Here is a 26,657-nt window from a genome sequence, read left to right as displayed (position 1 = left end):
CCCCGACAGTAGCTTCTCCAAATGTTGCACATTGGTTGCAAATAAAGTGGTATCATTTGCGTATCACAAGTTCGCAATCCTATACCTACCAATTGGTACGCCAGCTGCCCAGCTCTTCAAAGTGATGCGCATTATTAGCTCGGTGTACACATTGATTGAGGGTGGCGATAGAAAGTAACCTTGGTACAAATCCAGCACTTGGATGGAAGTTACCAGAGAGAACGTCACCCGTGCGCACCGAAGCAGTACCTTTCTTATATAAGCCTTTCAATAGGCGTACAAGATATTTCGACGACTGCGACTATGCTGGTGTTCAAATACTCGTCTATATCGGGCGTTTTATCTTTTAGCCTACGATGACTACTGAATTATTTATTTATTCTCTTCTTTACGGATATACGTTGCATTTATCGCCAAGCTTTACTTCAAAGCAAATAATATCAAGTAACGTCACTATAATTCTCAGGGTTGTCGGAACCACCATTTAATATCAGTTTGGTAGCATTTCAAACGATATTTGAAATGAAATTCCGCACGCAGCCCGCACGGGTGTGTTTTTAACGCAAAAGCAAACTTAATTTAAAAGTGTCCCTGCGGAGTGTACCTAAGTACGCAATATCAATTTACGTAGTATCGTACGTGAACTGGAAGTGGTACGTGCCGACTTGTGGTCTCGATTGAACGGATATTAAGACATATAACTCACGTTTTACAGCTCCCACTCGACTTACAGATACAGATTCACTGTAAAATGAATTTTACTTATCGGATTGAAGTAAGATTTTTTGATATCGTTTTTTTTATGTATTCTACAACCTCGGGACCGCGGTACATTACATTTTGTAATTTACATATAGGTTGAAAATAGAATTTGTCTTTAATCTATCGATAAAAATACCTTTACTTTATATTAAACTGATGAATGGTTAGTTCATAGTTCAGTAATAGTTTGGATATTTACCCGAGAGATCGGGGAAGCTTTTAGTAAAGTAATAATGGAAGATAAAACGTTGTATCCAAAGTTCAGGCAAGTTCGAGCCGAACTATAAGGGCCTAAATACGTACTGAGTTATCAGCGGCACTGTATACTTCTATATTACTTCATAAGGATTAGTGAACCTCGGTCTTCTAGTTAGATGCTTAATCAGATAATCCATAACTCGAGAGGCTACGATAATAATTTACTGAATCATCACAAACTAAAACTAACATAGGCAATTATATTGTGGTAATAGATTGATTTTTTTTTATTTCGAAATCCAAATTCTAATAGCTAACTTGATGTGAAATATTTTTGTAAGAAGTTTGACCTATTTCAACGAACTATTTATTTTATATTTCGGAATTCAATAAGATCGGGTTTCCCAAAAATTGAGAATGTGAGGTCTTGAAGAAAATTTTGATTATTTTTTTTAAGTAAATGTTGATAAAATATTCTTGACATGAATATAATAATTGTTCCTTGTAGTTCCTTAAAATAAAGTTTAGAATCAGATAAAATTACAAATACTTTGTTATTAAGAAAAACAAACAACGAGCAAAACAACAAACAATATTATTGTTTATTTTAGCGCACCTTGCGTTGTCTACCTCGGTATATTTATGTAGTATAAATTTACGTTTTACTCAAGGCAATGTCCCAAAGGGTGGGTGACGTTAACAACGTTAGAGAGTAACCCGAAATTAACATTCAAAAGAAAAATATTTAACAGGTATTTTATTTCATACTAGCGACCCACCCGCCCTCGCTTCGCTTAGGAAACATTAAATTTTATTATTGATAGTTGAGTTCCGCGATGTTATTGTTATTGTATGTTATTGTCGTACCGCGGGTGACGCCGTGGGGCGAAGCTAGTCTAAAAAAAGTAGCCTAAGTTACTCCTCATATCATCAGCTACCTGTCAGTGAAAGTCCCGTCAAAATCGGTCCAGCCGTTCCCGAGGTTATCCGGAACAAACAGACAGACAGACAGATAAAAATTGTAAAAAGTGTTATTTTGGTGTATGTACCGTATATGCATATATTCATATAAATAAGTAGTAGTATAAAGCGGTTATTCCAATATTACAAACAGACACTCCAATATTATTTATATGTATAGATAACAACCCTACCGAATAACTAAAACATGAAAGTAGCAAGATTGTATGGCATTCGTTGAATTACAGTACATTCTATGTCAGTATTACATAAAATATTTTTATATATAATATGATAGGACGTTTAATTACTTGTTAACAACAAATGCCTTATTATGCAATGAAATGGTAAGACTAAAATAAACTCAAAATGTAAAAACTCTATTTTATTTTCCGTGGTACATTTCACAATTCGGTGAGTGACGACTGCAAATCAAACGCTCGGGGGAGGTTGCTTCGTCCTACGTGATTTTTCGTCATTGGTTTAAATACTATCTAATATCAGGCATTAAGTTCTCTCTCAACCGTCTAAAACGTCTGAGCGGAACATCAGTCTCGATGGGGACGGCCACCGTGTAGCACGCGATTTGTAGTGCCGATTTGAAATTTGTTTCAGTACTTTGCGCGCAAGAATTCTAGTCTGGACACGATGTTCCGATTAAAATAATGATGAATTATTATTCTCAACGACATAAGTTGCTCCCGTTCGCTTTGTTAGCTTCTAACAGAGATGTAATCGAAAATTTTCTCAAATAAGTATGTAACATTATCGTGATGACAGTGATGAAAAGAATTTACTATAGTGCGTTAATTTGAAAAAAAAAAAGAAAAAAGTAAAGGTGTGTATATGTGTATTTCATTATTTTAATTTTCTACGACAATTTACGGTGTAGAATATAAAGCTTTCTATGCCGGTGAGGATAAATTCAATATGAAGTTTAATTTATTTTAACACTAGTTAGAATGTCGCTAGCTTTGGGGATTAAAATATTTTAGAGTAATTCTTAATCACTTGTACATAAAATTAATTTAGATACATTTTAATAATAACCATTAGTATTCTCTGAAGAAGTAGAGCAATATTTTAAGTATATTATTCATTTAAATTACAGCAAGGGAATAAATTATAGGTTAAAATAACCTAGTTATTTTCAAAGGAAGATTAAGCTAAATATTCAATCTAAAGTTCAAATCAGTTTAACTAAAAGAAGCATTTTTCTTGATTCATTTCTTAGGGCTACGTGAACTTCGTAGCTTCCGAAATTTTATGCCAAATGATCTCTAAAGTAGACTTGAAGCTACAAAATTTTTACTTACATTTTTTACGACTCAGTACGACCATATCTGACTTAGATACAGTATTTCATAATCACCAAACAAAGTCGGAAAATCATTTAGGCGATCCCGTAATTTTATTTCCTCAGTGTTTTTCAACTGCCCTAAAAAGTATGTATTTTATATTATTAAATATTACATTACCGTGAAAACTGAAAAAATATATAATTACGATACTTCGTTTCCTTTTTGAATAGGCATACTAAGACAAATGTGCTACCCAAAAATAAATAACAATTACCGAGTTAGCGCTAGAAACTTAATAATATTTTAAATGTTAAACAATTCAAATTGATCGCGTAAGTCACATATTAGCTAAACAGCTATTAAAATAGATATAAGGATTGCAACGCTGCCAAGTAAGAAGTCTGGCGGAAATTTTAGTTAACATTGTATGCACGTTGCCGTGTTGGATAAAATGTAACATCTGTACCGATGCAGATTTATGTTATAAACATTAAACATTTAAAGTGAGATTTGTGTGAAAATGTATACATTTCAACAGCTTAATGGATAATAGTGTTTGTGCACATTTACGTGAATTATCCAGAGTTTCGTAATCCTAGTGAATAACCATCGTTTTTAGCTGCAAGCATTCGGAGTCACTAATTTAATTATTTATGTTTAAATGTAAAATGTTCTATTATTAAGTCGTTTTTTGTTATTCATTTATTTTAGACTACTTAAAAAGCGTATAATTTGTAACGGCAATTAAGGAAATGAAAATTCTTAACATTAAAGATGAAAACCATTCGTGATTCCGTCATTAGTGAAGAACAACTTAGAATGGCTAGAGGCCTCGTTTCTTTTGTGATACGCGTTATGAATTTTCAATGAAATCGGCAAAGAACAGAAATAAAACCAACAAGTAAACTTGATTCATTCATTCAAGTATTATTTATGGACTTATTTGCCTGAGCAACTCGCAAATATGCCTGTTGTATACCTACATAAAGTTAATACATTGTACTGTGGAATGTCACTTTCAGAATTTTCAAATTTATTGAAAGTGAAATTCATTTGGATGTTTTGGGTCTTCAAGGAATTTTGATTCTCTCTACTCTGTACCGCATGTGTTCCATCGGGAGTGCTCTGAGGAGTTGTTTGAAATGAATCCGTCATCTTTTTTTATCACCGCACCACTCATATAAGCAGGAGCTGTGTCTACTATTTAAACCGTGGATTATAAGCGGTGTATGTCATGGAAAGCTATAAAAAAATTATTTTGTTTATTTCAGTTTGACTGGTAATGATTTGAAATAGAGGAAGAAAATTTACAATATCTCGCGGCTTACACGAAGAAAAGATACTACTTTTATATCTCTGAACCAAATGTTTAGAATGTATCCATACTCGTTAAATTTTCCGATTTGATTCACGGTCCACTTTAGTTATTTAAAATTATCGTTTTCATAAATAATCACACAGTGATCCATTTTGCTTAGACCACATTGCTGCTTTGATTTTGCTTAAGAATGCGGAATTATTTTTAAAATAAGAAACAACAAATAAAAAATTTGATTATCTCATTAATTTAGATAAAAATCGAAATAGGTTAACTTATTTCGATTTTTATCTAAATTAATGAGATAATCAAATTTTTACAGTGATTTTGATTTGATTAAATCGATTGATGATTTGTACATCTGTTTGTTGGAGCTTAACACAAATAGTATCAGACCGACTATAAAGATATTTTTATTATATATTTTTCATGTTTGAAATCTTTTTTGAGTGTCCCTTGTACCGGTTGCAAGCGGGACATTGTTTTCTTTTTTTTTTCTTTATTAGAACCGTGTACCTATTAGGACATTGTTGTTTTACAAAAACTATTTATAAATTACAATAGAAAAGGATTTGGGATATAACGGGATTTTGTTTTAATTTTAGGTTTTCGTTTTACATTGAACTTTGAAAACGAATTGTGTGTGACGACTGAAAATTGAAAAAAGTAAAAAGTTAAGAATGATAAACGGAAATAATTTCCTTCTAGGATGTTAATTTAAATGATAGTATTTTAAAGACGCCTATTAAATATAATTAGTTAAGAAAATGGTACAACCACTCTACAATATTGCCGCTGCTTCAAAGGTTGGATATAGAAGGCTTATTGAATCGTCACTTGGTTAAGTAAGACTGATCCCTTAGACAGTAAGAATTCATTTAAAAGTAATTTTGGTATGTCGGGGAAAATTCTGGTAAAAAATGATTTTTTATAAGATCTTTGTTGTGAGAGGAAATTACCTTTACTTTATCTACGAGTAAGTCGTTAAAAAAATATGATCTGTTTACGCAGCGCGAATATGAAAGTAGAAACATAAGTGTTTCTTAAAAACACAAATAGGTACTAGAGAACATTTTTTTTATCAAAATTCGATATTTTTTTTATTGGTTTTGTAGGCAGACGGGCATACGGCCCACCTGATGGTGAGTGGTTACCGTCGCCCATAGACTTCAGCAATGCCAGGGGCAGAGCCAAGCCGCTGCCTACCGCTTAATACTCTCCACAAGCCTCGTTTGAAGAAAGACATGTCATAGCGCTCGGGAAACACCGTGGAGGGGAGGAGCTCTTTCCATAGCCGGATGGTACGTGGCAAAAAAGATCTCTGGAAACGCACTGTGGATGACCGCAGTGGCTTCAGGTAGTATGGATGAACTCTACTCCGGTGGCGGGCGGTGCGATGGTAAAAACGAAATGCTGGTATCATCTCGAACAATTCCTCAGATCACTCCCCATGGAACATACGGTACAAAATATAGAGGGAACCGAAGTCCCTCCGCAGACCCTGAGGTTCCAAACGATCCGAGATTCACGTTCCTTACTATATAGTAACTTCACAATCCTGTTTTTGTTGGGTGGATATATCATAAACAATTTCAAATAAGAAATAAGTAACAAAACAAAAACAACTGATCAAAATAATGATTTTCAATTAATATTTTTTATAGTAAAACTTATGTTTCATGAAGAATTTGCATTTTAAAGACATACCAAGCTTCGTGATACGGCAATGAAGCTCTCTTTCCATTGCACAAATTTGAGCACTCTCTTACCTTTTATTCTGTCTACCGTTATTGGATTGGGATATTAATTGATATCATTTATTTCTGTTCATTGGCAAAAGCTTTACCGTAAACTCAATTTCAGTTTTCACGACAGCTTAAATGCGACGTAAAATATTAGTTATCAGAGACTTTATGTAAACAATATGAAGTCAAGCTCCCCTCTGCGGAGGGAAATTAAATAAATTATGAACAAGTTCAAGCGGTGTTGGTGATTTACGTCAGCCTATAATTTCATAAGTCGAGAGTGCGCAAATGTGTTGTTGTGATTTTAAGTAATCAAGTAATGATAATTAAAGTGGAATTTAATTATTAGAATTGAGAAAATAATAAAGCAGTTTCGGAATGAAAAGTTAAACGTTCCATAATTATTTTAAACGAAATAACGTGAGGAAACATCTAATGTGGACAGATGAAGTATAAGAGTTTGAGTTTGTATATATGTACGAGTATGTACGTACCTTCTGATTAAAAGCCAAACAGACAATTATCACGCGCTTCTAGGGCCATATGTTGGACGAAAAGATGTTTACGTAGATTCAATTAAAACCACGGAGCCCTACGAGATCATTCGCGCATTCTGTCTAACTACTGGACGAAAATAGTTGGAATTCAGTACATATATGTAGGGTTAGGTGCTCGGTTACAGGGATGTATTTCAAGCGTTCCTAAAACGGATTTTATGGCATTTTATTTATGTATATATTTGTTTTATGAACGTATTTGATGGATGCTTTATTTATCCCCCGAAGAAAAAAACCAACAATAAAACATTTTATATCAATTATTCAAAATATCGAGGAGTGAAAAGCTATTTGATTTTAGCGACATTTCGCTTAATACACGACATTTATCTATACATTAATACGTGAAGGAAAAACTTTGTATCCCTTTTGACGAAAATTGTACGGACGGAGGAGTATGAAATTTCCCACACTAATAGAGAAAATAGAGAAAGAGTGCAGAATGTTAATATTTTTTTTAATTATGTCTAAAAAAATACATTAACTCAATAAAAAAAAACATTACACACACCACCATGCATTTGACGCACACACACATGCATACTATTTATTTACTGTCATACTTTTGTTCTTGACGTCTGTGGTCAAATTGAGAGTAGTCTTGGCGAAATTTGTGATTATAGAAGTCGAATTTCGACTACCGGGCGACCACTAGTCTTTTTAATTAAAAGTGCGTTTTATTTGATATTAGTATTAACATTTCGATGTTTTTAATTGAACTTCTATTAGGTCAACTCCATTCAAATAGCAGAAGATTTTCTTTGTTAGGAGATATTTCTAAATTTTAAACTTTAAATCGCTCTCCTGTAAAGTTGCAAAAATGTCGTTTAAACAAAATAACATTTCAACCCTCGATATGGTTTCCTTAAATATTATGTGTATCATAATAATATGATAATATTGTTTTGAATACCTTCAATCGAAAGTTATCGAGGTTGAACAAATATTTAACTAAAAAGGTTAATTAATATCTTTTCCATATTACGTCTGAACAATTACTTTGTCTCCGTTTTCCAAGAAGAAACAAACAATAATGGCTAAATCTATTGAAGGTTTGTAGAAATTCGTCTATTGAACGTGTCTTTTTGAAAAACCCTTTTACTGGGTCAGGAGGAAATCGCTTTACTTCCGTCTACGCGCTGGGAGTGGTAGGTGCGGCATGTCGCAGTTGAACTGGTTAAAACCCATTGTCGCTCAACAACCTGCGATTTTATATTGGTATAAAAAATAGCATACTCTACTCTACTGAGTGCGTAATGAAGCTTATTCTCCTCTAGTAGTACTCTAGAGTAGTAGTAGAGTTGAGTATATTCAATAAAGTAGAGTATGCTATTTATCAGAGTACTGATAAAGCGTTTCTTTGGTTTTGTGGTATAAAAAAGTTTACTTATTTTTTTGTTTTACTATAGAATATTTTTTATAATAAATATACATACATCATCAACATACTCATACATAAAATAAGTTGCAAATTGAAATGTCACGAACTGTAACATGTTAGTGGTGTGTTGTTGTTGTTGACCTTGATTTCGATTGTTTTATTAAGGACAGGTGAAATTATATGATTCCGATCGGGTGCTATTGACGGCAATCATGGACAGATCAAATAAATTATTAATTACGTCTCTGTTTCCGGGCTTATTACAAATGTTTGCAAGTATTTATGTATGGGACTGATTCTATCTATAGCCGGCCTTCTTAACTGTTGGATTAAGAATGCTTCAATTAACGTCTCATCGCTAATGTACAAAGTTGCGTGCCAAGCTGTCTTCATTGAGGACATATTTTTCGGTACGTTTATTGACTTCGTGACATGTCAAAAGAAGAACACGCTGTAGTTTTTCTAGCGGATTTGGATTTTTATAGTGATACCACCGTTTTACGTAATTTAACGTTTTTAGTTTCTAGGCAAATGGTCTAGCGTTTTGTAAACCCGATATTAAACTAAATGAGTAAGTAAGGTAAATGAATCTTGGACACTGTAAACATTCTGAGCAAGTTCGTTGTGGCCTTTCGTTTTTTCAGTCTTTCGATTTATTAATAAAGACATTTAATATCGGCGTCTGGCAATTACCTGCGATTTAAGTAGTACATGGGAAATTGCAATTTCCTTACATCCGGAGTCATTGAAATTTCAACGGAATAAAGGATTTTTTCCTTTTCCTTTTCTCCCCTCTCTATATCTTTCTTTTTGTATTTGATACAGAAATCATAATGTGTAATAAATTGTATTCCAAAGATGTACATATGACTCAAAAGTTCACATTTGTATTTTGACAAGGGTTTAATTATTAGAATAGATATATTACCTACTGTTATTCGTTAAAATAATGATTTTTTTTCTCAATACCAAGATCCTATTTCGGTAACGAGACACATCCTATAACATTTTGAGAATGTTTTTCGTAGACTTAAATAAGACCATTTCACTAGTTACAAAATCCCTACAAAAGAAAACTTATAAAATTGTCAGTCTAAAACAAAATTAGCTTATTTATTAAGTAGTAAGTGAGTATAAGCTACCTTAAACAAAAGGGTATATAATTCACCGAAAAGTTTCGGTAAAATGTTGCTGGGTATGGTTCATTAATTGCGTGAAAACCCGATACGAGGAAGGTTAAAGGGAAAGGGTTAAAAGTAAAAAAGACAGAGTAAAGTTATTTATCGATTTTCTCTTTCGTTCATAATTTATTGGCATTTAGATTTATAACTATTTTGGTGAATATCATAATATCTTTGCGAATTATGAAATTTCCGAAGTAAATTTCTATGGCTATTTTCTTTACAAGAGACAAGTTACGTTTACGCTTGATATTATTTATTATGCTAACAACGAGCAAAAGACGCCATCCGAACCTCAAAGATGTTCAAAATACTATTTTAAAAAATATCGACGCAATTTCTTTGTTCAGTTATTTTTTAAATCTCACATTTAAGTAAGATAGCTGTTTGATTTTGCGACAGGGTTTTTATCGTCACGTAGGCGACTTTAAGAAATCAATACATGCTATATTCATTTTCAGTCTTATTTTTTTTATGTTCTTATGGAATAATTGTTTCGCAAATCTTTGGCATCTTTTTAGTCATACGCGCATTTAACGTTAATTTCTCCGCGGGGAATATATAGTTTTATAACATGATCACGCTTCTGTTTTCATCACTTGAAATAGCACACAAAACTTGTGTCGATAAATTCTTCGAAAAAACTTAAATTTGTAACAGGCCAGCATTACTATGAATATAGGTTAGATAGCGAGATAAGAGACAGTCCAGTCAATTGTTACAATTGCAGAAAATAACCAAAGAACAATATACGTAAGAAGTGGTTATCCGAATGGGGCTTTGGATCGACGTCCTTTAATTACAGTCCACCAATACATCAATCAGTAATCAAGGTCCGAATCTTTTGACCAATGAGCCGTCCCATTCTTACGCACGTAATTAAATTTGTATTAGCAAGTTAATGGATTTTATTTTTATTTAATTAATTGGTTATAAATTTTGACGACAAGTCTTTTAACTCAGACGAAACATGGGAAATCGTAAAATTCGTTGAAAATGTGAGATTGAAACAAAGTATTGTCAGTTCAGTCAGAAAATAGTAGAGGAGAAAGAATGCCGCCTTGAGGAACGCCAGAGTGCAGATCACACCAACTAGACGTAGACTCGTTGATGTGTATCGACTGCTGACGACTTCGAAGATAGGACGAGAACCAATCTAATGCTCCAGATGACATCCTAAGATGGGAGAGAATGGATAAGAGGATGTCGTGATTGACGTTATTAAAAGCGTTTGAGAAGTCTATGAGAACTAATACCGTAACCTTTGTGTCCTCCATACCTGCTCTAATATCACCAATCACTTTAAGGAGTGCGGTAGTAGTGCTGTGGCAAGGTCTGAAACCGGACTGCAATGTACTCAATAAATTGTGTGAATGTATAAAGTTGGACAGTCATAGTAGGACAGTTGATAATTCTTTTTTTGTTGTTGTTCGAAATGGTAGATTTCCCGAATGATCCTGTAATCATCAGGATCAGGATCTGATGATGGGATCCTGAAGAAATCGGGAAAAATCTACAATTTTCGAAGCCTATGTTGAAATTGGGTATTTATTGTAATTCTGCCGCCGCGCGCTGGCCGGCCGGCGCCTTGTACATCATTATTACGCGCTTGATCATTATTTTGCTGCGATCTTATTTTAAAATGCGATAACTTCTAAGATATTCATTGAAATCAAATGATGTAAAGGACAAGTCTCTTTTAAATTATATATTTGTAATGAATAACGTATTTATTTGGATAAGGATTAATATCACCTTTATAAAAACACCTTCACAAATAATGCTTATTTTAGAACAAATTTGGTTAGCATAAAAAGGTTATAGTGAGCCAACCTTAAAATATAGACATATACTGTCCCAGACTTTTTTTAGAACTTTTAAAGGGGAACAATTCTCTCATGCATTATTTTAGCGAAACTTATCCGTTTCCGCAGCGGAAACTCTCAAAAGGGAAAAAGCACTCCGATTGGTCTTAGCCTTCCTCAATAAATGGGCTATCTAACATTGAAAGAATTTTTCAAATCGAACCAGTAGTTCCTGAGATTAGCGTGTTCAAACAAACAAACAAACTGTTCAGCTTTATAATATTAGTATAGATACGAGCCTTGACAGATTTATAGAATGCTTGCCAACTGTAGATTTCCGTATTTGTAATTGGTACTGTGCGAGCTTGGTGTGAACATAACGCAGCTGAACCCAGAGACAAGCTTAATATTTTAATACACAATAAACAATCTTGTTTTCCCGAAAATGTCATTGTTAATCAGCGTACAGTTAAACAGAATTGGGTATTTTCGCAATGCTGAGTTGTGTTTTATTTAGTTATAGTATAATGTGTACATTATTTATTACATAATTATTATTTTGTGATTGCAGTTTTAGTTTTTGCAGCACCAGTCTGAGTCTGAGTCCCCCAAAACGAAAACCACTCACGAGTAACTATTTAGAGAGATAAGTATGCAAATATGGTGAGGATACTACTAATAACTAGTAGAAGCACTGCTACTTCTTCTAATTTGAGTTATTACTAACTTAAATTCATGGCCGAGAGCTTGCGAATCGCTACTTTCTAAGTAATAGCCTTTACTGTATGTAGGCATATATTAAGTTCACGTTAGCTAGCCACAATAAACGAAATAGAAGGTGATTTTTTTATTTTTCTATGTCCGTTTACATCACATTAACTGATTATTATATGTATTATTAATCATAATAACAATAATGCGAAACAATTGATAGTTTCCAATAATAATTAATGTCTTTTTTATGTAATTGAAGAATGACGCACTTGTTAATGCACATTCTACTATGTGTTGTAAAGTTATTTCGCAAAAGAAAAACTTATTTATCAGTACAATTTTACCCCATTTTCATAAATGTGTTAGACATCGTTAGCACTTAGTTGTAATGCGTAACCATGCAGTAATAGATCTAAATCTTTGCACGAACAAGTCATAGACCTAATAGGGTCATTCGGCTAATGTTTACTGGCTAAGTGCCAGATCTGTAACACAATGGTTATTTTTTCGATTAATCTGATTTGGATTTTCGTATAGAAATAAATATATCATTTAGTGGATAATAAATTAATTATTTTCATGTTAGTATTTACGAAGTTTTGAATATACAGTCAAAATCTGTTATAACGACATCGAAGGGACTGCTCATATTCAGTCGTAAAAACCGATAGTCGTAACAACCGGTGATGTTTAATATGTATCGTGCAAGTACAAACAAATCGATAGGGAATTATTGGACAAAATATATTTATTCAACTATGTTCATTTTGTTTATTACACATAAGTACAATGCATATTATTTTTCTGTGAGCATAAAATCTGTAATTTTGGTCTGTTTGGAACACTTCTGTTGTGCATAGATATTTTGAAATTCACGTTGGATTTTAGTTAACGTATCGTCATCGCTCTTTCCAAATGGTTGAAATTGTCGAGTTGTGATACACCATATTCCTTTGCTAAGTCTTTGTTTGAAATTCTGCTCTCTAGCTTGGATATAATACGCGATTTTTCTTCAATATTAATTTGTTTTCTTTTTCTTTACGACATTTTTTAAGTTTCACGAATAACTCCACAAAGTTTTGGTGCGTCTTGTATATATATAAGTAAAAAAGTAACTGAAGAGATATGAAGAAGCGGGCTTTGACTCTACTGCATGCACGCGTTTTGTTTCTAAGAATTAGAAAAGACCCTACACTAAACTAAATCCTATTGTTTTCTTTCCTGATTTTAATAGCCATTGAAGACAAATGTGGATACCTATTCAAATTGTCTACAATACAGCTTAGCCGGTCGTTCTAACAGATCTAATTCTCCGAAATATTAGTTAAATGTGGTCGTTTTATGAGGTATGTCGTTATAAGCAATGTCGTAGAAAGCAATATTTTTAATAAGGCGGTCATATGACATTCAGCCGGGACCTTTGTTCTAGGTTATTATAACCGGTATGTTGTTCTAAACGATGTCGCAGTAAACGGTTTTGACTGTATTATATAATAATATAGTCCTTTGGGTTATGGAAGACAGTGAGAAACGGTAAATTGCTAAAAAAACGCCAAGTTAAGCCGTAAAAGTAATTTTCATTATGTCCCATGAAAACCGAATACTAAATTGTTTAAAACTGTAAAAAATGATCGCTTGTAGCAACAAGACTGCTTATTGTACAATTATACCTACCCGTCTGTTGAATTTATCTTAATGTTGTGTCATACCCGAACCTGTCGACCGAATGGTAAACAGTTGACGTGGCCCTAAACACGTCATTACGGATCCTCCCGATCCATTAACGGTGCTTTTAGGTATCTCAAGCACCGGCCACCGTCCGTGCCGGACCCGTCGCTTGTGACCAAGGACTCGACGAGTAAATTAACCCATAGACACAGCCGACTGAGTTTCTCGCCGGATCATCTCAGTGGGTCGGCTTTCCGATCCAGTGGTAGATGCTAAGAAGCATTGCTCTTTTTGCTAGGTCCAGTGTTAGCGACACTCCCAGTTTGCTCCGTGAGCTCACCTAGTAGCTCGGTGAATCAAGAAAAACCCCTCGAGGTTACTTACAAGAATAGGTAGGAAAAAACAATGTGTTTTGCTGTGCAAAAATGTATAATATTATCTCTCTCTAAATAGATTAGAGTATTTACACGTATTTTAGATAACTACAAAGTTGACTTTTGGTATACACATTGTTTATAATGTTGTTTATTACAATATTACTAATATTGTTTTGATGCTAACGTTGAAAGCTGTTGCTAACTCAGCGGAAGACTGAGTATCGTATATATCGCTTTCGCTATCGCCTTTAATTCACCGTGGTTGACTTTAGTTCTCGGGTGAACAAGAGGTTAATTTTTTAAATCAAAATATCCATGTAGGAAGCGTACAAAGCAATAACGAGTCGTACGTTTATTTGTTGTGTTCACTCCTTACACGATATTAATGTTTCAAGCCGTTTATGCAGCATTGCTACCGCCACAGAACTCATATTTCGTAATTATTCGTATTTGTATCGTGTCTATGTTAATGAAGAATATACAAATGTGGTATAAACAAAACACTAATTAATAAACAAATGACCGAATTTGTAAATAAAATTCCACAAATAAAATACATTTGAGTTTAGAATTTATTGCCAGCCATACACATAAATTTCGTTTTAAATGGCCAGTATTGTACAACGGCAACTTCATAAGTAAAACTTATAATTTATACTGTTGCTTGTTTTTTTTTTTGTATTATGTTTTTGAAGTCCTTATTATACGAATCAATTAACAAGTTTTGTGATGGTAGATTGTAGCTGTAAATCTTAGTGCGTCAATCTTTTTTGCTTCGACCGTTTCAGGACACTAAAAGTATTTTTGGTAAGATAATAGCAACACCAGTATTAGCACACCATAAAAAGGCGCCGTGTATTTTTTATTAAGCAAGTAATAAAAATTTCGCCAGTCATAAAAGTGGATGGAAAAATTATTGTTTTACTGTATGAATATAACGAATGAAGTCTCCAAGGAACAAATGTAACACTGTCAACTGGAAATTTTGTGAAATAATCGAAAGAAAGGTGAGAATCTTTGGGTAACGTTTTTCTTGAATGACTGAGTTCTGTGCATAATGTGGATATTTGAAAAAATAATAGCTATTATTGGGAATATTTAAATGTTGATTGATGATGATTTTATTTAGTTGGAAATTTGGATTTCGTACAAAATCTACGGTCACTTGTTTATATATATTATATTTTTTTTAAAATCTAAACACAGTAATATGTAAATCCTTTGTATTAATTTGTTTATCGCCGGTTACGTTAACTTTTAATAAATTTTAGGGTACTTAAAATTTCCGACATAACCCCGTCTGTTAGCCCTCTCGACCGGGTATCGGAAAACGGATTCCCCAGCGTAAAAAACGGTAATTAAAATTTCGAATGAAAAGTGTTTTTTACTTTTACAAATAAATTGCAACAAGACTATCCGTTTGAAGTCTACTAGCTTAGTTCAGAATTATATTTCAGATTGTTTTTGATTTTTGATTTGATTAATCTAACTTTCATAACATAAAGAAATATTTTTTTTTTAAATTACAATTACTTCAACGATTCAAATGTGAAGAAATACGTAGAAACGACAGCGAAACATTAACGTTTAATCAGAAAAGTTACTTCGTTTGTCAGCCGTCGAAAGATTGGGAGATTAAAGGCCTACATGTTTGTAGAAAAGGACGATACGGATTAATTAAACCTTCGCCTCTCTCGATTGCTTGCTTAGTCCTAGTTCTGGTAATTATACGCATGTATCCGTAGAGGATTTATCCCCAAACAATTTTGCGTGGAAGTCATACTTGAATTGAATAAAAATATTTGTTCAGTTATTTCACATTAGGAATAAATATCTTAAATGTAATTAAAAAAAATATATAAAGATGAGCTTAAGTCCCTCATAAGCTTTGTTTAATTGGGTATAGTGAGGTACAATAATAGTAGTCTACAACAACCAGTATGAAAAAAACTTAGTACTTATATTCCTAAACTATACATAATTTTCAAAATAATTATGGAACTCTAATGTTTTCATTTTTTTTAAAGTGTCTAAAGACTGTTTAGTGACAATGGAGCTCAATCTGTAGTCGTAGTTATTCCGTAATTTATTTTATCATTTTTTACATTCACGGATATAAAAATACATTGAGATTATTTTACTTACGTATTGTAGTACTGCGACTCTGCCATGACGTCATATAGCAGGTCAACTTTGAACAGAGTTTAGACTGTCCTTCCTGCTATTTCGTACTGTGACCGGAGTAAAAAACAAAACAGCGAGCGACAAAAAGAAAAAAAAACAAGCCGGGCTCTAAGCGTACCATGTGGCTATTTTTGACATTAAAAGAATCGATAATGGACCTGCCTTGCTGTCATAATTTGCAGTTGAGAAGTTTTTTTGACGTGACATCGTCTTATAATTCGATGGAGCCGGCTGCACGCACAAAAAACACAACTCATGCGGCGTTACCTCGCTCTGAGGCGTTCCATTTAAGGCTTGAAGTGCAAGCGAGAGCGCGCAACGAGCGACAAAGAGGCACAATCGGCCTCCGCGTTCGGCAGCGTTCGACATCTGTCTCTCTCCTACTTTAGTGAGCGATGCATCCGCGTGGACAGCTGCTATACAATAATACATTTACATGTTTTCGTCAAGTATGAAGTTCAGTGAAAAGTGAATGTGGTGTCAATTGTTTATAGCAACGATAATAATAATTGCGATAATTGAAAAATGAAACCATTCCATCAGTATTTTCTTATGACGTAGTCACGTTCAACTATCGTCAGTAAACCGACTTTACAGACAACCGATTTTTTTTTTACCTGTTTTATTTCTTTAAAGCTTACGTGAGTATTTGCAAAACCGTGAATAAACGTTAACGTAGAGAAATACTGCGTGTTGTATTTTTTTTAAACAGTACTTATTTAGTACTAACCACGACGCGCAGGTTTGAACTAACCCAAAAACACTGCATTCTAGGGAATTAAAAAATATGAAAGTTTATGATAATGCGATAAAAGTCGTCTCGCTTCTCCAATGAACCTCATTTTACGGTATTAACAATATTAAGTTAAAATTACATTATCATGATGAAATTATGCTACATGATGGCTTAAATAAATTAATCCTGACATTTACCGTGCACAGTAGATGTTCTTCTTGCACTTTCAAATGCATTTTGCTGGTTTCATTGAAGAATGTTTCTAAAAGAACATTACATTTTCTTTTAATAAAAGGAAAGTAATTATTGAACTTTGCGAACATCCAACTACGTTCTCAAGTACTAATTAATTATTTAAAGTCCCTGGAGACAAAGAAATATCATTTTAATAAAGAATAATTATGTTTTCAAATTAAAATGGTTAATTATTAAAATGGTAAAATGAGAATTTATTAAGGATTGGCGAGCAGTCGGCAAAAAAGTGAAACATTTCTCAAAACATGTTTCTCAAAACACGTGACATTATATTCTTCCAGAAGACGCATTCTGTTTTAGTGATTTTTTTCTTTGATCTTTTTCATATTTTCTCGTGGTGTGTTTGATTGTGATGTCATACCTTTGATGTTGCACTGTAAGGTGTGGCTATTTTATCTTATTGGGAAGATACTTACTTATATACTTTAATCTTTAATCTTTCCACATTCACTGTATCAGTGACTGTCGTGTCTAATATAAAAAACATATTTTATGTTTATGGTATATCCACACTTTAAGAGCCTTCGAATGAATCTGTGCGCACTAAAGAAACTGTCAATACAAAATAGTAAATGCTTAAAATGAATAATTTAATCTTTTTTATTTGGATTTCAGTCTGAAAGTAGTTTTACTTTATTAGCATTAAATAGGTAGACGAACTCATGATCGATTCGAAGGTCTGTTCTTGAGTTTGACCAACGGTGTGTTAATTAATTCAAATTTATAACAAAACTAAATCAAACTGACTTATAATATGTACAATTAAAATGTTTATGCTATTTTTAGTATGTTCACAGTGAGCACAATAGTACATTGGGCACCAAGGGAGAAAAGTTGGACATTTCCTCCCGCGTGTAAAATTGCCACCCTCGCCTTCGGCTCGGGCAAACACGCTGGTGGAAATGTCCAACTTTTCTCTCGCGGTGCACATACTATTTGTTCTCCTACTAGGCCGAAAGTTCGTGGAGTACCGAGCCGGGGTCCAGCCGGGGGTAGGGGGGGCGGAGCCCCTCGTACTCATAAAAAAAACAATTTAACTGTTTTTTAATTTTTAAATAAACTACTACTAATTGAATAAGAGCTGTCTGATGAACTCATCTTTGTTTAATACTTCACTATTAAATTTTATTGCCTTTTGTTTATTTCACTTTTACACTAAACACAATATTGCAAATTACCCGAGCACAACAATGGCGGAGAATTCTATGTGCGTGAGAGCAGACGTAGACACTAACGCGCATACGCATGTACCCAGGGAGGAAAAGTTACACTTTCTTCCCTGTACAGCGGGACGAAAACCAAACTTTCGGCGTAGGTAGGAGAAAAAAGAGATTCTTACGTATGCTCGCATACTCGTCATAATCTCTCTTGAGTATTTGTGAGTATTAGTACAAGCATAGTAACAAATAAAAAAAACTCATGCATTACAATATTGATAAGTACCAACGACAACTGTACTATGAAGAAAGGGAAAACGAAATAATTAATTACGATTATACGGTTCTTTGTACCTTTTCGAAATTTATTTACACGTAAATAATTTCAGTGAAGTTGAAGGACTGTCTAGGGAAATTGTTTTAAATCATACTTAAATGAAACTTCAACAAAATGAGACCCGACCTTGACGTTTCGTAAACGCGGAAATGAATACACGAAAGGTGCCCGTCAAACTTTACCGTAAAGTGACTTAATATAAAAACATATTAAAAGGTTTCCTTCTAAATTGTTTTGTTGAACGATAATTAATTTTATTTCAATTGTTTATTCTGATAGCAGTAGGATATGTCTTCTTGCAGAACAAAATCTCATAAATTTTAGTTTTAATTTTTCTGTTTTCTGTATTTTAAATTAGTTTATGTTTTTGTTTTGATTTCGTGTTGACAACGAAGTTTCGGTTCCCTGGATAGTAAGCGTGTAAGTGTTTACCGTCAGTCGCTGTCTATTGCATAGTTTTAAATTAATTGTTTGACTGTCTCATACCGTTTTAACATATTTTTATATTTAAAAAATGATTTGGATGATATGATATTTTTTGACTGGCAACATAAAGTGGAGACAGAAGACCGATGATAATTAGAACTTAAAGATAAAGATTGTACTTTGTTTTAAAATCGTGATAAATAAACTAAAATAAATAGTAAAATACAGTTATTCTCTCGCCCATCTCCTTTATATTTCGAATTGAACTCTAGAATAGTTGCAATATTACTTCATTACTTCATAATTGTAGCACTGACGTACCTGATATTTAATTGTCATTTTTATTTATTACAGTGTATCCTGGGTTCGGTTAGATACCACAATCCAAGGGGAAGGGTGACAGGAGAGATGTGCTCTGCACTGAACATCTCACTTTCCCCCCTTTGCCTTTTCATGAGTTCTGTCTCATGCGAGGTTTGGACGTTGGTTGTTGAGCGGCAGGAGGCTTTAGTCGGTTCGACTCCGACATATTCCGCCTGCTATCCCCAGTGGAGGGCGGAAGCCCGGCGATTTCCTCCTGACCAAAAATAAAAAAGTATCACAATCCAACCTCTCTACTCAAAAATATATTGGCCATCCTAATTCTTGTGATTCCATAGCAGTCGCCTAATTACTATGAAAATACAATCAATCACTGGATTGTTAAATTATTCATACATTGGGGGACAACGTTGTTAGTATTATAATATGTAACATACAGCTATCAGCTCTCGAAAAATTGGTTCATATTTGGACGAATCACCTTAAATTTACGCCAAGAATATGCGCGGAGATCGTGTGTTGAATAATAAAACAGAGATAAATTTAAAAAACGCTATTGCGGTTGAACTCTTTCAGTACAGATTTTTACACCTCATACAATTTTTCAAGGTTATGTGTAATTGATCACTTTAAAATTATATCCTAGAATTAAATAGGAAATACATGTTTTCTTAAATATACATAACTAGTCAGGTCATAAGTATTGTCACACAGTAAAAACTTTTCTTTTAGAATGCTGGGCACAAAAAAGTTTATTGAATTCGAATTTCGAATTGTTCATGAAAATAAAAATGTATACTTTTAGAATTTTACTCATTTATTAAATATGGAGTGGACGCTTAAAGAAGACCGTGTTGCAGTTATTGCGTTGCATCGTTGCGGTTACGCGCCAATTCAAATTTTTAACATACTGAAAAATTTAAATATAACCAAAAGATTTATTTATCGTACCATCAAACGATACAATGAAGACTCTAGTGTAGATGACAGGTTCTAGAAAGTGGTCGCCCTCGGTCTGTTAGGACTCCAGCAGTGATAAAAGCTGTGAAGGCGCGAATTCAAAGAAATCCCAAACGTAAGCAGAAACTGTTGGCCCTTCAGATGGGGTTAAGCAGAACCACCGTGAAAAGGGTGTTAAATGAAGACTTAGGGCTTCGGGCATATCGAAGAAAAACAGGACATCGTTTGAATGCTCGTCTAATGGACCTGAGACTGAAGAGATGCCGCGCTTTGTTGAAGCGGTACGCGGGAAAAAAAAATCGGGAAATTCTTTTTTCGGATGAAAAAATGTTTACCGTAGAAGAGAGCTACAACAAACAAAATGATAAGGTGTACGCACACAGTAGTGAAGAAGCGAGCAATCGTATTCCGCGTGTCCAACGAGGTCATTTTCCATCCTCGCTCATGGTATGGTTGGGAGTTTCTTATTGGGGCTTAACAGAGGTACATTTTTGTGAGAAAGGTGTAAAAACGAACGCAGTTGTGTATCAAAATACAGTCCTGACGAACCTTGTGGAACCTGTTTCTCATACCATGTTCAATAACAGGCACTGGGTATTCCAACAAGATTCGGCGCCAGCTCATAGAGCGAAGAGCACACAAAACTGGCTGGCGGCGCGTGAAATCGACTTCATCCGGCACGAAGACTGGCCCTCCTCCAGTCCAGATTTGAATCCGTTAGATTACAAGATATGGCAACACTTGGAGGAAAAGACGTGCTCAAAGCCTCATCCCAATTTGGAGTCACTCAAGACATCCTTGATTAAGGCAGCCACCGATATTGACATGGACCTCGTTCGTGCTGCGATAGACGACTGGCCGCGCAGATTGAAGGCCTGTATTCAAAATCACGGAGGTCATTTTGAATAAACTTTAGTGTCATAAGAATCTATGTTTTGTTAAGTTCATTTTGGTATATAAATGGTTACATAATGAATAAACTTGTTTCAATTATTTTACATTAAACATGTGACAGAATTTATGACCTGACTAGGTATATTTAAAATGTATTCTTTTATTACTAGATTGGTACATAGAATTAAATCAATTATTTTTGTTCAATGGTTTAATTGGCTACTTTGTTTAAGAAACGTTTTTGTGAAAATAAAAGTTATAGTGAGACATTGTTCATTGTTGACTGGTGCTGTGCAATGATTATCGCAGTCTATTGTCTTAGATAACAAGCTAACAGCTAAGCACAGTCTAACAAGGCTAAGTGAAGTAAATAAAGCTAATTAGTTTTTTGAACTCACTAGTGACAAATTGAAAATAAACAAAATACGTTTTTAATATTGTATTTTTTTATTCACATATAAATTTTATACTTTAATATGATATATACACGTTGTCCCATTAGGTATATCAAGGCGAAACCTGGCTATAGTATCAGCAATGTAAATGACATTAAAAATTTTACAAAAATTCTAAGTTGTAATTAATAGTTTCATACAAAAAGTAATTTATTAATTACTAACTGACCCGGCAGACTTCGTAGTGCCTCAATCGATAAATAAAAGACCTAAATAAAATTTTTGTATAAAATAAACTTAAAACAAACAAAAGGAACTCGTCCGACGGGGGACACATCAAAGAAAAAACAAAATTGTTATTTTGATTTAATTCCGAGCATTTTCATATTTATCTATCTCCTAAACCTTCTCTGGACTTCCACAAATAATTCAAGACCAAAATTAGCCAAATCGATCCAGCCGTTCTCGAGTTTTAGCGAGACTAACAAACAGCAATTCATGTTTATATATTATTATGTATATAGATTTCAACTGTTCGATGACAACCCTAAATTTATACAAAGAAACTACTGTTAGCCTGCTCATTTAATTTAACGCGTCATAACGAGATAAACAATAACTAATTCATATAACTCATTTCAACAATGTATACGACAAATTTTACAGAGTGCACAAGGGTTAAAGATTCGAAATAAATTTCAAACTTGTTATGGCGAAGGTTACTAAATTTCAATTTAGACAAACACAAAAGAAGCTCGTCGCCACAGTCGGAGCGGTTAAAGCTTCGATCAACAATAGTAGCATTGTTGATCGAAGGGTTAAAGGGACAGTGTGTTTGTGTATGTGTATTTCAATCAACTAACATCACGTGACCATTTTGACTTCTTCGAACTTGATTTGGCTTCCGCGCCCTTGTGTTAGCTGCGTTTCTTTAAATTTCTGAAAGCGACCTGAAGACGTTGGTATTTTTAAAATAATTTGTTACACCTATATATTATATAAAAATGAATTGCTGTTTATTAGTCTCGCTAAAACTCGAGAGCGGCTGGACCGATTTGGTTAATTATGGTCTTGAATTATTTGTGGAAGTCCAGAGAAGGTTTAAAAGGTAGATAAATATGAAAATGCTTGGAATTAAATAAAAATTACAATTTTGTTTTTCCTTTGTTGTGTCCTCCGTCGGACGGATTACTTTTGTTTGTTATAAGTTTATTTTATACAAAAGTTTAGGTCTTTAATTTATCGATTGAGGCACTACAAAGTCTGCTGGGTCAGCTGGTCACTTACATTTTACAATTATTTTTATTGTTTCAAACGTTAAACTTGGTTTACTGACATAAATTGTTGTGACACAAAAGTGATTCAAGTTATCATTTACGTAACCTCGACTTAGAATATAAAGATTATTGATCACGTGCCAAAGAGGGCTTAATGAAAACGATATCACATGGACTTGTATTCGGCGGAGAAAAATGTATTCAGCGTGCGGACTGAATTCGTTTGATCAGTATAAATACGTTTACTTTGTGATGGAACTGATTGGCACTACGCATCTTATGAGTCCGTGTGAGTAGGTACCACCACCCTACCTATTTATGCCGTGAAGTATTAATGAGTTTCGGTTTGAAGGGCGGGACAGCCATTTTACAGTAAAAATTGAGATTTAGAACTCAAGTCTCAAGGTGGGTGGTGGCACTTATGTTGTTTATGTCTATAGTCTATAGTCTTCGATAATCGATGGGTCGTGAGATCATCCATCTCTCTAAGTAATAAAAAATAAAAATAAAAGAGCATTTTTAAAATGTGGCTAGTCTTATTTTTTTACTACGAATCATATTACGATACCTTACATAAAATACAATTCAAGGGCTGGCAAAAGAATAGTTTGTTCTTTATGTTTAAGTGCTCTTTATTCCGAAACTATATATTTGGGAACACGAGTTTTTCATAGAACCGTTTATTCAAATAGAACACAATCTAAAGTTATCGGCTTGATATCAACTTTGTGGAACACCCTGTGTGTGATATATTATGTACCTACAACTATTTCAATTAATATTTTATAATCGATATTATGGGGTACGAGTGGTTCATTGGGTAAGTGGCTAAGTCCATAGATACACATGAATACCGCCACACACTCTCAATTGTAACGTATAACAGTTACCCCCCACCCTTCAAACCAGAATGCATGGCTATGCGTTTTAAGAAGAATTTTAAGAAGAATTTTATAATTTGGGTAATTACTGGTGGTAGGACCTCTTGTGAGTCCGCGCGGGTAGATACTATTGAAACGAATGAGATGACGGTTGAGAATGAAGTACTTTATTTCTTGGTAATTGACTATGGTACACTACTAGTACATATTGTGACCACTAGATGCCGCTAGTATAAATTAAACTTATTATTTTGATATTAATAAATAAACATATTTTAACAGCACCACTTATCAAAATAATCTAATATCAATTAACAACAAAATCAAGAACAACAACTTGACCTTGACGTTTTTAAACTTTTTGAACTCCTAATAATTTTACTAAATAGTTATGTTTGGCACCACTTAGACTTTTCGTTAATATATCGGCGGGCATCTCAGACGTTGACAGATAAACAATTTTTACAAGCTTATTAGAAACTGCTTCTCGTATAAAATGGTAGCGCACATCTATGTGTTTAGTTCGTTTGTGAAACAAAGGATTTTCCGTCAACTTTTGAGCTCCCTGGTTATCGTTGTAGATTACAACAGTGTAATTACAATCAACAATATCTGATAAAATACTTTTTAAATATATTGCTTCTTTACATGCCTCAGCAATGGCCATGTATTCGGCTTCAGTACTTGACAACGCTACTGTTTGTTGCTTCCTGCATTCATAGGATACTACACAGCCTGACAATTTAAAGCAAAAACCTGTGTAGGATTTCCTATCTATACTATTTGAAGCCCAATCAGCATCTACGAAGCCTTCTAAATTACAAGTGTCTTTAGTAAACTTCAAACCGTAAGACTTAGTTTTTTGTAAATATTTTAAAATTATTTTTGCATGATGCCAATGAACTGAAGTAAAACAATTATTAAATTGGCTAAGATAGCTCACACTGTATGATATATCTGGACGCGTTAATACTGACAAATACATAAGATTTCCTATAAGCTGTTGATAGGGAAACTGTTTGTCAACACATTCTGCCTTATTTAATCTCAAATTACATTCCATTGGAGTATCTTTTGTATTACAATCATTCATATAAAACTTTTTAAGAATTTGTTTTACAAATTGTTCCTGATCAATGGTGATACAATTATTTTCATATTTCACTCGCATGCCTAAACACCTTTTTATTTTACCTAAATCTTTGATTTAAAATTTTGACATTAGCTTTTTCTTGAAATCATTAGTCATAGTCTTACTATTAGAAAAAATGAAAAAATCATCAACAAATATTGCAATGATAATCTGCTCATTTTTACATTTTTTACTATACAAACATGGTTCTGAAACTGACTTTACATAATCCATGTCTATTAAATAATCATTTATTCTGGTATTCCATGCCCTAGCAGACTGCTTCAAACCATAAACTGCTTTTTTAAGTTTAAGAACACAATTACTTGGACAATTTAAGCTAGGAGGTGCGTACATGTACACATTTTCTGTTAAAAAACCATTTAAAAATGCTGTAACTACATCAAGATGAAAGATTTCAAAATGAAATTTTACACTTAATGCAAACAGAAGTCTAAGTGTAGAGTATCTAAGCACTGGTGAGTAAGTTTCGTTAAAATCTACTCCATGCTGCTGAGTGTAACCTTTCGCTACAAGTCTAGCTCTATACCTAACACTGTTATTGCTTTCTAGCTTTTTCTTGAACACCCATTTGCACTGTACTACTCTATCTGCCTCCTCTTGTTTAACAATCTCCCACGCTTGGTTGTCTTCAAACGCTTGAAGTTCATCAGACATAGCCTGCTGCCACTTGTCTTTCTCTGGACCGTTGGTAGCTTCATCATAAGTTATGTCTTCAAACCGAGACTCTGGTTCATCTGAAATACAAAGATTGGTAAAACCATACCTTTCAGGAGGTTTCCTGGTACGCTTTTCCACCAATCGAGGCTCTTCTTTCTCAGATAGCTCTTCTTCTTCAGATAATGTCTGATAAGAGTCTCCTTCAGTAGAAGTTGTACTTTTTTCTGAATCATATACATAAGTGGGATCATCCTGATTTGTCAATGTTATTTCACTTTCTTCAGTAGAACTTTCCTCTTGTGCTAACTGCTGTTTTTCTATCTGTCCTTCGTTTATTTCTATTTGAGTAGTATCTGGTTCCATTACAATGACATCTCTGCTGGTACATATTTTTCTAGTTTCTAAGTTATACAATCTGTAGCCTTTCACATTCTCTGGATACCCCACTAATATGAATTGAACTGCTTTCTTGTCCCATTTCAATCTTTTATTTTTAGGAACATGCATCATTACTGGGCTCCCAAATATTCTGACATGACTGAGATCAGGTTTTTGTCCTGTCCATACTTCAATCGGTGTCTTTTGGTCCAAACCTGAAGCCGGTGATCTATTTTTCAAGTATACTGCCGTGTTAACTGCTTCTGCCCAAAAACTTTTATCCAGTTTGGCCTCGAACAATAAACATCTTGCACGTTCAACTATAGTCCTGTTGAAACGTTCGCTGAGACCATTCTGCTCCGGAGTATATGGGTTCGTCTTCTGATGGATAATTCCACTATCTATCAGATAATTTTCCATCATATCTGAAGAAAACTCCCCTCCATTGTCGGTTCTCAATGTTTTTATCTTTGTTCCTTTTTGATTCTCAACCATTTTTTGAAATTCCTTGAAACGCTGTAGAGTCTGATTCTTCTCCTTTATAAAATATACAAAAGCCATCCTGCTAGCATCGTCAACAAACAATAGAAAATATCTTGCCTGTCCAATCGATCGAACCTCCATAGGCCCACACAGATCTGAGTGAACTAAATCTAGCAATTCTGTACTTCTATGG

At 33.9% G+C, this 26,657-nt stretch overlaps 1 protein-coding gene across 1 annotated transcript in view; it reads left to right on the top strand.

Annotated features, from left to right (window-relative positions):
• Positions 1-2,470: 2,470 nt before the first annotated feature.
• The window catches only part of msR (myosuppressin receptor), a gene marked incomplete in the record, with an annotated part of 51,499 nt that continues 27,312 nt past the window's right edge, over positions 2,471-26,657 (top strand). The window contains 1 exon segment of the mRNA NM_001043464.1: positions 2,471-2,758.

The sequence above is a fragment of the Bombyx mori genome, chromosome 10, assembly GCF_030269925.1.
Source record: "Bombyx mori chromosome 10, ASM3026992v2".
NCBI classification, from domain to species: Eukaryota; Metazoa; Arthropoda; class Insecta; order Lepidoptera; family Bombycidae; genus Bombyx; species Bombyx mori.
This window is presented reverse-complemented; position numbering and strand designations above follow the sequence as displayed.